This window comes from Lepus europaeus, chromosome 4, assembly GCF_033115175.1.
Source record: "Lepus europaeus isolate LE1 chromosome 4, mLepTim1.pri, whole genome shotgun sequence".
In the NCBI taxonomy this organism is placed as follows: Eukaryota; Metazoa; Chordata; class Mammalia; order Lagomorpha; family Leporidae; genus Lepus; species Lepus europaeus.
The window spans coordinates 114,060,018-114,073,248 of record NC_084830.1 but is presented as its reverse complement, the minus strand read 5'-3'; the positions used below and the strand labels follow the sequence as shown (position 1 = coordinate 114,073,248).

General features: G+C 41.0%; 1 pseudogene; it reads left to right on the top strand.

The window, feature by feature from the left end:
• Positions 1-5,109, top strand: part of LOC133758756 (large ribosomal subunit protein mL64-like) — a 43,999-nt pseudogene extending 38,890 nt beyond the window's left edge.
• Positions 5,110-13,231: the final 8,122 nt, after the last annotated feature.

Below are 13,231 nucleotides of genomic sequence, written 5' to 3'. Positions count from 1 at the left end.
AATTTATTGGACATGTTGCAGTAATGCTTCCTGTGGGCACAAAATGAAATAAACCAACAGCCTGCATTTTAAACATGGAGTTGTGCTGGTAATGGCAGATGTGGGTGAATAGATCATATCTTCTTAATGAGATCATATTAAAATTTAGCTCTTCCTCTTGATCTGCAACATTGTGAGCCCACTTTTTTTTTTTTTCATTTTTAGCATTTCCAAGTGCTGTTTATGAAAAACTTGCTGTGAAGTCATCACCATCAACTTTTGTTTGGAAGTTGATAATGAGATTTGTAAACTTTTGGGCTGCACAATTACAGTAGAAATTTCTGGTTTTTATTTGTTGAACTTTTTATTTAGTGGAGGTTTAAGCCTGTGATTATAAAGCAAATTAAAAATATGTTAGCTCAACAATTAAAAGAATAAAAGAAAGAAGGGAAACGGAGGGAGGTATGTAGAGAGGGAGGGAAGTATCATTATATTCTAACAATTTTATCTATAAAACTTGAAATCTGTTCCATTTATATTAATAAAAAAGAAAATGTAGGAAAAACTGTGCTGTATATGTTCAAACCTATCTTCTCTTGAAGAATTTGTTACACTGGGACTGTGTTAATAGAGGGTTGTCAAAATTTTTCAATTTACTCTTTTTGCTCACTGAATGGATGAATTTCTTGCTAGTATTCCATCCATTCAAATTTCAGTACATAAAAATTTCCCTGAGGCTAAATTCCCCCTTAGGAAATAATATGGAACTTTGATTTTAGAACATAATCAAAGTAGTTGTCAGTTTTACTTTATTTTTTGAGCTTTAAATTATAAGAAACATCTTTATTAAACTGAAAGCAAAATAAAAGGCATCATCAGTATCCTTTCTTGAAACAAGGTTATTATCAGTATGACTCAAAAGAAAAATAGATGTACAATTTGTTAATGCATGAAATTTTCTAAAATCCAGTTTCCTGTACATATTCTAAGTATCAAAGTGAATTTGTTATGACAAAAGACTCTGGAAACAGAAATCAATTTCCTTCATTCACCTGCCATTGTGATATCTATGTTGCTACTTATTTAGGTACAAGAGCAGACTTCCCACTTCTAATTTAGGAAAAATAATAGTCAATCTAGAAAATATCAAGCACGCTCATACTTCCTATAGCAATTAGTGCTATAAATGTCTCATCTCTGTCTTTTTTTTTTAAAGCTTTATTTATCTGTTTGAAAGGCAGTTACAGAGAGAGAGGAAAAGACAGACAAAGAGAGAGGAGAGCAAATGAATCTTCTACCTGTTGGTTCACTCCCCAAATGGCCACAACAGCCAGAGCCAGCAGCCAGGAGCTTCTTCCAGGTCTCCCACGTAGGGCAGGATCCCAACTACTCAGGCTATATTTGATGCTTTCCCAGCCACGTTAGCATGAAGTTAAATTGGAAGTTGAGCAGCCAGAACTCAAAGGGATACCCTTAAGAGGTGCTGGTGACACATGCTGTGGCTTTACCTGCTATGCTACAATGCTGTCATTTTTTGCATACTTTCCACAAACTGAGGTAAAGGTATCATCTTGGAATGCCAGGAAATTGGTCAACACCAGAGTATTTAATTAAAAGGAATATTTAAAAAAAAATATTTGAAAGGCAGTTACAGAGAGAGAGAGACAGAGAGACAGAGAGAGAGAGCTTCCATCCACTGGTTAGTTCACTCCCCAAATGGCCACATTACTGGCAGACCTGGATCAGACCCAAGCCAGGAACCAGGAGCTTCTTCTGGGTCTCCCAGGGACCCAAGCACTTGGGCTATCTTCTGCTGCTTTCCCAGATGCATTAGCAGGGAGTGGGTCGGAAGTGGAGCAGCTGGAACTTGAACCCGTTACACCACACTGCCAGCCCCAAAGAGGAACTTTTTAGTCTTAACTGAGCTGATTCCACCATGCAATATGAAACCAATCATTTATATTCAGTAATAATTAAGGAATCTTCCATTTGATCTTTTTTGCACGGCCCTGTTTTGATTTTGGCATCTTTAATATTTGAATACTCTAGCATATTCCATGAGTAAGTCCCAAGAAACTGTTCAAACAGCAATGTCTTTAGGTCAGCAGAAATTCAAGGGAGAAATTTGGTTTCACTGTGCAACTATGAGAGCTTTTGTGACAAGCATTTCTCTGCAAACTATTAAAAATCTCACTCAGTTTTTCACTAATTTTCACTGATTCTAGAATGGATTGCATGGGCCCAACTGTGAGGGTCTATGTGTCTCTCTGAGTGAGAATTAATGGGGTAAAAGATGCTTGAAAAAAAGGAAAGCAGATTTTAAAAACTTTGTTGCTGCTGCTCTAAGTTACTCATCCATTTTCATCTTCAGATGTCCTGTGTGAATACCTTCTAGGGGATGGATCCTCCTGCTGCTTTTGAGAATGGACAATGAATACTTTATAGAAACATGAACTTCAAACATTCAGAGTTCAGTCTCCATTGCTGGAGTGCCATTTTGCTTTTCTATTCACACAGGGCTTTTGTTTTCCCTAATTCTCATTTGTGATGGTAAGTAGATATCCAGAATTATTTTGACCTACCAAGACGTGTGTCTTTGCAATATGCTGATGTTTCCATGAATATGAAAAGACATTCTCCTGCAGGCGGTTGTATTGGCTTTGGAGTGCTAGAACTATCCATTTTGAATGTAATTATGCAAAATAAATGAAAGAAATCTACCCTGCTGATATTTATGTAACAACTCTAGAATAAATCTTCTCATTTATAAATATACTGGGACCATTAGCTAGAAGCCACACCACTTCATTATTTCACAGAACTTTAGGCAATTGTGATGACTTTTTTCAAATCAGCATTATTCTGCAAAGTAAAATAAAGCAGAGAAATGCAATTGACTATTTCCCCAGCATTTCTGAAGAAGAAACAAACCTGCTTAAAAATCAATGAAGGTTACAATTTCAGAAATATTTTTAGATGTGTTTTGTTTTGAAACTGTATTTCTTTTTGCACAATTCATCTTCATTTTTTTGGAGCTACTTAATATCCTTGAACTGTGTTTAACTTCCCTGGGAAACTATAAAGAGTGTGTTGAAATCTGTAATTGTATTAAAACTATGGTCCCAATAACAATAGCTGTTCCACAAATGCTGGCAAATGCCTTGTCATAAGAATATAAAAGCAAAGACAACATGAGTCTTTTTTTGTTTTCCTCTGCTCACTTTTTAGTAGTACTGAAACTGAAGCAGAAGCTCAAGGGTTTGGAGGGAAAAGATAGGTAGTAAGAAAGGATTCTGCCCAGAGAATTGTCAGTAGGCAAGATTGCGAGCAGCCACAATCAGCCCAATGTGTGCATATTTCAGTATCCTATCTTAGCATCCTTGAGGAACCATCAGGATGCCCAGCCTACTGCAGGCATCCCTGATATCTTGCCTACCCATACATTAAGATTTCTCCCTTACATCCCACAGTGAAAAATTTTAATTCTATACTAGATGATCAGTATTTTATTTGATCAAATACACCCTCATCACTGTTTTGTTTTCTAATTAGTGAATGACATATTAGTAATGTTATAGGAACTTCATGGAAGCAACATTTTAATTCAAAGGAGGGTCTCCAGGGCTTCAAATCTCAAAAGGAGCTCTGTGCATAAACTTTTCTGTTCAGATAGGATGTTCAGTAATACTTAAGTCTCCCCAGATAATGGCATTTTCTGGTCATGCGCAGATGGCCCCTGGAGATGACTGAAAGTTCATATGAAAGTATCAGTATAATTTTCAAATAAAGACTGGACCTGTGCAGTGGTTGTCTTTCAGTTTTCAGGATATACATGTACATATTTTCAAAATTCTATTCAAAAATTTTAATATCCAATCCTGAAATGCATGTATATGTGTGTGGATGTACATATTTATATACATAATTATATTCCTGTGTTATGAATAAAATATTTATATTGATATCTCCAATTCAAGATCAGATATAAAAACAACTGAAAAAAATCAAATATATCTGAAAACTAAATTTGGGGCAGGTGTTCATCCTAACAGTTAAGACTCCATGTTTTAGGCTGGCGCCGTGGCTCAACAGGCTAATCCTCCGCCTTGAGGCGCTGGCACGCCGGGTTCTAGTCCCAGTCAGGGCTCCAGATTCTGTCCCGGTTGCCCCTCTTCCAGGCCAGCTCTCTGCTCTGGTCCAGGAGTGCAGTGGAGGATGGCCCAAGTGCTTGGGCCCTGCACCCCATGGGAGACCAGGAGAAGCACCTGGCTCCTGCCATCAGATCAGCACGGTGCGCCGGCTGTGGCGGCCATTGGAGGGTGAACAAACGGCAAAAGGAAGACCTTTCTCTCTGTCTCTCTCTCTCTCACTGTCCACTCTGCCTGTCAAAAATTAAAAAAAAAAATTAATGGGAAAGAAAAACTATGGATGCCACTGGTGCTGCAGGGGAAGATAACAGCATTAGGATCAAGCACAGGAGCTCAGGTGGCCTTTCCAATGAGAAATATGATAATACAGGGGAGAACCCTATGCGGCTAAGATGGCAGCGCCTGTGCTGCCCATCAGGGCCCAGGGGAGGCAAACCCAGAAGACCTGCTGACCCTGCACTGGCAGTTGGGTCTGTGCCAGGCGGCCAAGCAGTTCACACAGCATGGCACTGCCTCAGGGTTGCCCCCAGTTTGCTCTGGCCTTCGTGGGAGCAACTGCATGAGCTGGAAGGCCAAGGACTACCAATGGTACCTGAGCCTGGTGACCATGCAGGAGTCCCTGAGAAATCAGCAGCTGGCCGAGGAGTGGTGGCATCCGGGAGAGGGAACAGCTTATTGCAGAGCACACGGCCAAGATGCCACAGATGACTGAGGACTTGCGGCAGCTGCAGGGGGAGCACTGGGAGAAGGCAGAGGTGGACAAGGAGAGGAGGGTACAGCTGCAGGCCGAGGCCCAGGAGCACCTGGACTAACACATGGACCCAAGGAGCACCTGCTACAGGACCTTGAGAAGCAGTTGTGCAGTTGCCTCAAGGAGGAGAAACAAGGAAGGAGGAGGCATGGGTGGCCACCATGGCTGTTGCCACTGCCGCTGCTCCGGCCAGCCCAGGACCCTGCAGCCTCTGGGGCTCCCAGCTCCTGAGTATTGTGCTTTCCCCAATAAAGCCTGCTACCTAGTGGCCCCTGGGGTGGGGGTGGGGAGGTGGAGAAGAACAATACAGGGGAAAGAAGGGAAAGAGAATGAAGGGGCTAGTGCTGTGGAGCAGTGGGTGAATGCCCTGGCCTGAAGCGCTGGCATCCCATGTGGGCGCCGGTTCGAGACCCAGCTGCTTCACATCTGATCCACTATGGCCTGGGAAAGCAGTAGAAGATGGCCCAAGCCCTTGGGGCCCTGCACCCACGTGGGAGACCCGGAAGAAGCTCCTGGCTCCTGATCGGCGCAGCTCTGGCCGTTGCGGCCAATTGGGGAGTGAACCATTGGATGTATGACCTCTCTCTCTCTCTCTCTCTCTCTCTCTCTCTCTGCCTCTCCTTTCTCTGTGTAATGCTGACTTTTAAATTAATAAATAAATCTTAAAAAAAAAAGAAAAAAGACAATGAAGTTGGAGGGTGAAGAGGCCAAAGGATGGTGTGAATGTAAGGGTGTACACAAGGGCAGGTGCAGCAGCTTACATTGCAGCCTATGATGCCAGCACCCATATGAATGCCAGTTTGCGTCCTGGAAGTTCCAATTCCAATCCAGAGCTCCCTGCTGATTTGACTGGGAAAGCAGCAGATGATTGCCTAAAGGCTTGGGCTGCTGCTAACCACGTGTGACCCGGATGTTATTCCAGGCTCCTGGCTTCTGTCTGGCCCACCCTGGCCACTGCAGCCAACTAGCAGATCTCGCTCCTGTTGCTTCATCTCTCTCAGAAACTCTAACTTTCAAAATAAGTGTATCTTTTTTTCCCTTAAGATTTATTTGAAAGAATGACAGAGAGAGGAGGAAAGACAGAGCTCTTCCATCTGCTGGTTCACTCCGAAATGGTTACAAAGGCCAGGGTATGGGCGGCAGGGGCCAAAACACTTGGGTCATCTTTCACTACTTTTCCCAGGCCAATAGCAAGGAGCTAGATCACAAGTGGAGTAGCTGGGACATAAACTGGAACCAATATGGGATGCCAGCATTGCAGGCACAGGCTTTACCCTCTATGCCATAATGCTGACCCTTCAAAATAAATTTTTAAATAAGAGGAAAACATACATGTAGGTTTGAATCCATGTGAAAAAGTCTAGCTATCATCCTCAAGATTAAATTTTAGAGAACTAATTTCAGTAAATGATGTATGATTTGTTTTTTTGAAAAATATTCATGAATTTAGATTTGAATTAAAATACTGTATATGCAAACTAAAAAAAAAAAAGACTCCATGTTTTGACACCTGATCCCATTGAGTGTCTGGGTTTGAGACAAGGCTTTGCTTCTGATTCTAGCTTCCTGCTAATGGTGACCCTTTAAGACAGCAGTGACAGCTCAGGTGCCTTGGTCCCTGCCGCCCATCTTGGAGACCTGCAATGAATTCCTAATTCCTGGCTTCTGCCAACATGGCAGAGCCATTGCAGGCATTTCAGGAATGAACAAAAAGATAAAAATTCTTGCTCTCTACATCTCTGTGTGTGTATGTGTGTGTGTGCCTCTCAAATTAACAAAGAAAATAAGGAAATTTGTTGTGGGTCTAAGATCTTCTTAGCAATAATAAGATCAATGTCGAAATAACAATAGGTATCTATCCAAGTATTTGAGTTCTGAAGAAGGGGAAAGCCATGAGAACAGGTATTGTGGACCTTGGAACTTCCTTCGTTGAGTAGTTACCTAGCTGAAATATGTGTTTATTCTGTTATGCCTTTTGTTTTGAGTACTTCGTATGTCTTCCATTTAATTCTTTTTTTTTTCAATTTCAATTGACTTTATACACATATGATTGACTCTTAAGCAAAGAGTTCAACAAATAGTATGAAGAAGAAAAAAAAAAACCTGTTCCTTTACAGTTGAGATAAGGGCTGTTCAAGTTATTGCTTCTCAAAGTGTCAATTTCACTTCTACAGATTTTCTTTTAGGTGCTCTATTCGTTATAACAGATCAGGGAGAACATATGATATTTGTCCCTTTGGGACTGGCTTATTCCACTAAGTACGATGTTTTCCAGATTCATCCATTTTGTTGCAAATGACTGGATTTCATTTTATTTTATTTTTTTACCATTGTGTAGTAATCCATAATGTATATATCTCATAGTTTCTTCATCCAGTTTTTGGTTGATGGACATTTAGGTTGATTCCATGTTTTAGCTATTGTGAATTGAGCTGAAATAAACATAGGGGTGCAGATAACTGTTTTATTCATTGATTTCATTTCCCTTGGGTAAATACCCAGAAGTGGGATGGCTGGGTCAAATGGTAGGTCTGAAATAAATATATTAAGATTTCTGAGGTATCTCCATATAGTCTTTCATAGTGGTTTTACCAGTTTACATTGCCATTAATAGTGGATTAGGGTACCTTTTTCCCTACACTCTTGTTTGTTGTTTGTTGATTTCTGTATGAAAGCTATTATAACAGGGGTAAGATGAAACGTCATTGTGGTTTTGATTTGCATTTATCTGATGTCTAGTGATCCTGAACATTTTTTCATGTGTCTGTTGGCCATTTGGATTTCCTCTTTTGAAAAATGTCTGTTTAAGACCTTTGCCCATTTCTTTTTTTTTTTTTTTTTTTTTTTTTTTTTTACAGGCAGAGTGGATAGTGAGAGAGAGAGACAGAGAGAAAGGTCTTCCTTTTTGCCGTTGGTTCACCCTCCAATGGCCGCTGCGGCCGGCGCATCTCGCTGATCCGAAGCTTGGAGCCAGGTGCTTCTCCTGGTCTCCCATGCGGGTGCAGAGCCCAAGGACTTGGGCCATCCTCCACTGCCTTCCCGGGCCATAGCAGAGAGCTGGCCTGGAAGAGGGGCAACCGGGATAGAATCCGGCGCCCCAACCGGGACTAGAACCCGGTGTGCCGGCGCCGCAAGGCAGAGGATTAGCCTGTTAAGCCACGGTGCCGGCCAAGACCTTTGCCCATTTCTTAACTGGGTTGTTTGTTTTGTTGTGGAGTTTCTTGATCTCTTTATATATTCTGGTTATTAATCCTTTATCAGTTGCATAGTTTGCAAATAATTTCTCCCATTCTGTTAGCTACCTTTTTTCAGTACAGGAGCTTCTCAATTTAACGTAATCCCATTTGTTAATTTTGGATTTTTGCATCTGTGTTCATCAGAGAAATTGATCTGTAGTTCTAGCTCTCTGTTGTTATCTTTTTCAGGTTTAGGAATTAAGGTTATGCTGGCTTCATAGAAAGAATTCTATCAATTGTTTTGAAAAGCTTGAAAATAACTAGAGTTAGTTGTTAGTTCTTTAATGTCTGGTAGAATTTAGCAGTGAAGTCATGCGGTCCTGGGCTTTTCTTTCTTGGGAGGGTCTTTATTACTGATTCAATTTCCATCTTGGTTATGGGTCAGTTTAGGTTTTTTTATGTCTTCATGTCTCAATTTAGGTAGGCTGTATGTGTCCAGGAATCTATCCATTTCTGATAGATTTCCCTGTTTGCTGGCATACAACTTTTTGTAGTAATTTCTGATGACTCTTTTTATTTCTGTGGTGTCTGTTGTTACATTCCCTTTTTCATCTCTGATTTTATTGATTTGGGTCTTTTCTCTTCTTTTTTTAGTTAGTTGGGCCAATGGTGTGTCTATTTTGTTTATTTTTTCAAAAAAACAGTTTGAATTTTATTGATTTCTTCCCTAATTTTAGTTATTTCCTTTCTCCTACTAGTTTTGGATTTGGTTTGCTGTTATTTTTCTAGATCCTTGAGATGCATCAATAGCTCATTTATTTGGTGCCTTTCCAATTTCTTGATGTAGGCACCAGTTGCTATAAACTTTCCTCTTAACAGTGTTTTTGCTGTATCCCATATCTTTTAATATGTTGTATTGTCATCTTATTTGTTTCCAGAATTTTTTTGTTTCCTTTTTAATTCCTTCTATGACCCACTATTCATTCAGGAGCATGTTGTTCAGTCTCCATGTGTTTGCATATGTTCTAAAAATTCCTGAGTTGCCGATTTCCAGCTTCATTGCATTGTGGTCCAAGAAGATGCATGGTATGATTTAGAATTTTTTGGATTTGCTGAGACTTGTTTTATGGCCTAGCATATGGTCAGTCCTAGAGAACATTCCATGCACTGGTGAAAAGAATATATATTCTGCAACTGTAGCATATAAAGTTCTGTAGATATCTCTTCACTCTATTTGATCTATACTGTGGATTAATTCTGCTGTTTCCTTGCTGATTTTCAGTCTGGTTGATCTGTCCACTGCTGAAAGTGGGGTATTGAAATCCCTCATTACTATTGTATTTGAATTTATCTCTCCCTTTAGATCCCTTAATGTTTCTTTTACATAGCCAGGTGTCCTGTAATTAGGTGCATATATGTTTATAATAGTTAACATCTTCCTGTTGAATTGATCCCTTAATCATTATATACTTCCCTTCTTTGTCTTTTTTTTTTTTTTTTTTTTTGACAGGCAGAGTGGATAGTGTGAGGGAGAGACAGAGAGAAAGGTCTTCCTTTTTGCCGTTGGTTCACCCTCCAATGGCCGCTGCGGCCGGCGCATCTCGCTGATCTGAAGCCAGGAGCCAGGTGCTTCTCCTGGTCTCCCATGTGGGTGCAGGGCCCAAGGACTTGGGCCATCCTCCACTGCCTTCCCAGGCCATAGCAGAGAGCTGGGCTGGAATAGGGGCAACCAGGATAGAATCCAGCACCCCAACCGGGACTAGAACCCGGTGTGCCAGCGCCGCAAGGTGAAGGATTAGCCTGTTAAGCCACGGCTCTGGCCTCTTTGTCTCTTTTGACAGTTTTTGTGTTAAAGTCTATTTTGTGTGATAATAAGATAGTTACACCAGCTCTTTTTTGATTTCAGTTGACATAGAATATCTTTTTCAATCCTTTCACTTTCAGTTTGCATGCACCTTTGTTAGTGAAATCTGTTTCTTATAGGCAGCAAATAGATGGATTTTGTTTTTGAATCCATTCAGCCATCCTGTGTCTTTTAATAGAAGATTTGAGGCCATTTACATTCAAGGTGAATATTGATAAACAACGACTTTGTGATGCCATTTTTCCATAAGTATTCTTAGTTTTTACTTTGAATTTCTTTTGTACTTTTACTGGGAGATTTCTTTTGCTTACCTTCTTTTGTAGTGATGACCATATTTCTGTGTTTCTGTGTACAACCCATCCTGTAGCAGCTTCTGCAGGTCTGGATGAGTGGTGACAAGTCTTTCAATTTCTGTTAGTCATGGAAGGTCTTTATTTCACCTTCATTCATAAATGAGAGCTTTGCAGGGTGTAGTATTCTGGGTTGACAGTTCTTTTCTCTTAAGACTCAGAATATATCTTCCCATTCTCTGCTAGCCTATAGGGTTTCTGATGAGAAGTTCACTGTGAGTCTAATTGGAGATCCTCTAAAAATAATTTGACATTTTTCTCATGCACATTTTAGAATCTTCTCTTTATGTTTTACAGTGGAGACTTTGATTACAATGTGTCATGGTGAAGATCTTTTCTGGTTATGTCTCTTAGGAGTTCTATGTGCTTCCTGTACTTGGATGTCTCTTTCTTTCTCCAAATTGGGGAAATTTTCTGTTATTATTTCACTTAAAAGGCCTTCTAATCCTTTCTCTCTTTCCTTGGGTCATTTGATAGTATCCTGAAGATTACCAAGATTGTGTTTTAGCTTCCTAATTTATTTTTCTTGTGTTTGGTCTGACTGTATAATTTCCTGTGCTTTGTCTTCTAAGTAGGATATTCTTTCTTCTGCTTCACTGATTCTGTTATTAAGGTTTTCCACTGCATTTTTTATTCATTCTATTGAATTCTTCATTTTCAAGATTTCATTTTGATTTCTCTTTAAGATCCCAATTTCTTGGGAGAAATTTTCTTTTATGTCACGTTCGGAATTCATTAGTTCATGCATTTGCTTCTGATTACTTCTGAGTAATCCTATGATCAATTTTTTGAATTCTATTTCCAGCATTTCTTCAATCTCATCATCTTCACCATCTAGTATTGAAGTGTTGTGTTCTTTTGGGGACATCATGTTGTCTTCCTTATTCTTGTTTCTTAAGTTGTTGCATTGGTTATTTGGTATTTGCGGAGATACTCATTGGTTTCTTCTTTTTTTTTGTTTCCACTGTGGCAGCTTTTATCTTTGTACTATGCCTCTGAAGATTAGTGGAGTGTCTGCTTTCATTGAATGCTTAGAGGCGTATGTTGAGTGTGGCCAAGGACCTCTGTTCATTGATCCAGGGTGAAGGATGTTTGAGGTGACACACCCAGTTTTGGCATGGTAAATCTCTCTCTTTTTTTAATCAGAGGGGAGGTTTGTTCTTGTCTGTTGGGGTAGACTCAGCTGAGCTCTTCTCCTCTAAAGGAGACCAGTGCCTGGGCACTAGCCCCATTAGGTATTTTATTCTTCCATTCTGCCACAAGGACCACACAAAGAATCTGTGCAGTCTTCAGTGTAAGCTCAGATTCCCCAGCAATGTCCCTAGCCAGTTCACCAGGGAGCCCTGAGCACATGGAGCCTTCCACAGTGACTGCCCAAAGTCCCAGCCACACCCTGAGTCCTCCTATGCACCTCAGTGTTTTCACAGTCCTGGCACCCAGCCCCCTGTCAGTTCTCCCCACCAGATTCAGAAGTCTCTGCTTGACTGGTTGCTGGGCACAGACACATGTTGGAGCAGCTGTTACGTATGTCCAAAATGGCACCTGCTCTGTATCAGCTTATAATAAGATGCCATTGCAGGGTAATCAGGGGGAGAGAAATATGTCCCCCCTTTTTTTTCCCTCTAGTTTGGCAAGTACATTGTCCCCCATGGATTCTCTCCAGGCTCTTCCTGCAGCTTTTTCACCAGTGGCTTGGGCTGCTGCAGTCTGGTCTCACCTCAGTCTCCAAAACTGGTGCAGAGGCTCTCAGCTGCTGGAGTCCTGAGTTATGTACATCCATGCCCTCCACATAGGTACACTGTTTCCCTCTAATTTGCGTAGTTTCCTCTGCTTTTTGTCCTAACTCTTCCCCTCATTCAATTCTTAAAATAAATTTGTAAACCAAGGCAAAGAGAGATTAAATAACTTGGCCAAGGTCACACAGTTGGTAAGAAGTGAACTTCAGATTGAATATAGGCATTCTAGCTTCAGAAGTCTTGCTCTTATTCACCATATTGTGCCTTCTAAGATAGAGTTTCTCATACTTCAATGTGTTTAAGAATGGCCCAGGGAACTTATTAAGCATGAGTTTCCCCAGATATTCTCTCTCTCTCTCTTTTTAATATTTATTTGAAAGGCAGAGTTACAGAAAGAGAAAGATCACTCATCCACTGGTTCGCTCCAAAATGGCTACAGCAGCATGTGCTGGGCCAGGCTGCAGACTGGAGTCTGGAACTCCAACAGGGTCTACTACATGGATGTCAGGTACCCAAGCATTTGGTCCATCCTCTGCTGCTCTCCTAGATACTATAGCAGGGATCTGGATAGGAGCATGTGGGACCTGAGCTGGTACTCACATAGGATGCCAGCATCACAGGCAGCAGCTTAACCAGCTGTGCCACAGCAATGACCATCCACCAAGATTCTAATCCAGTGGGTTTGGCTAAACCTGAGGCTTTGCAGATGATGCAGCCTATCTGCGGACCATGTTCAAAGTAGCACTGTGCTAATAAACAATGCTAATAAGCCAAATAGAGTAGCTTTGCCAGTAGGCTACAAGAATCCTGGTTCAGATTCTTCATGAAGTCTTTCCAGAGCTTTGGAAAATAAAACCTATATTTCTTTTTTGATCTCAAGAGATTGTGGCCTGAATCTTTATAAGTCTAATTCCTAGCAATGACCCTTCATATACCCTATATCTTAGCTAAAGCTAAGTTTTACTGGGGTAACTGTGAAAATTGAAGTGCACAGGAAAAGGTCCTTCATGAAGTTTCTCTTGGCTTTTCCATCTCCCTGGTGCACTGGCCCTGTTGCTCAGGGCCATTCTTCCCCAGACATTGCTAGCCTCCTCAAGGAGCCCTCCTGGTCAACCTCCCCGGCTTTAGGCAGCACCCACTGCTTCTTGCTCTCTCTCTTGGCTCAGAGTAAGTGTTCAGCCCTTTCAGCCCTTTTATGTCCTGCCCAGTGAGCTCCCAGTATCCGTG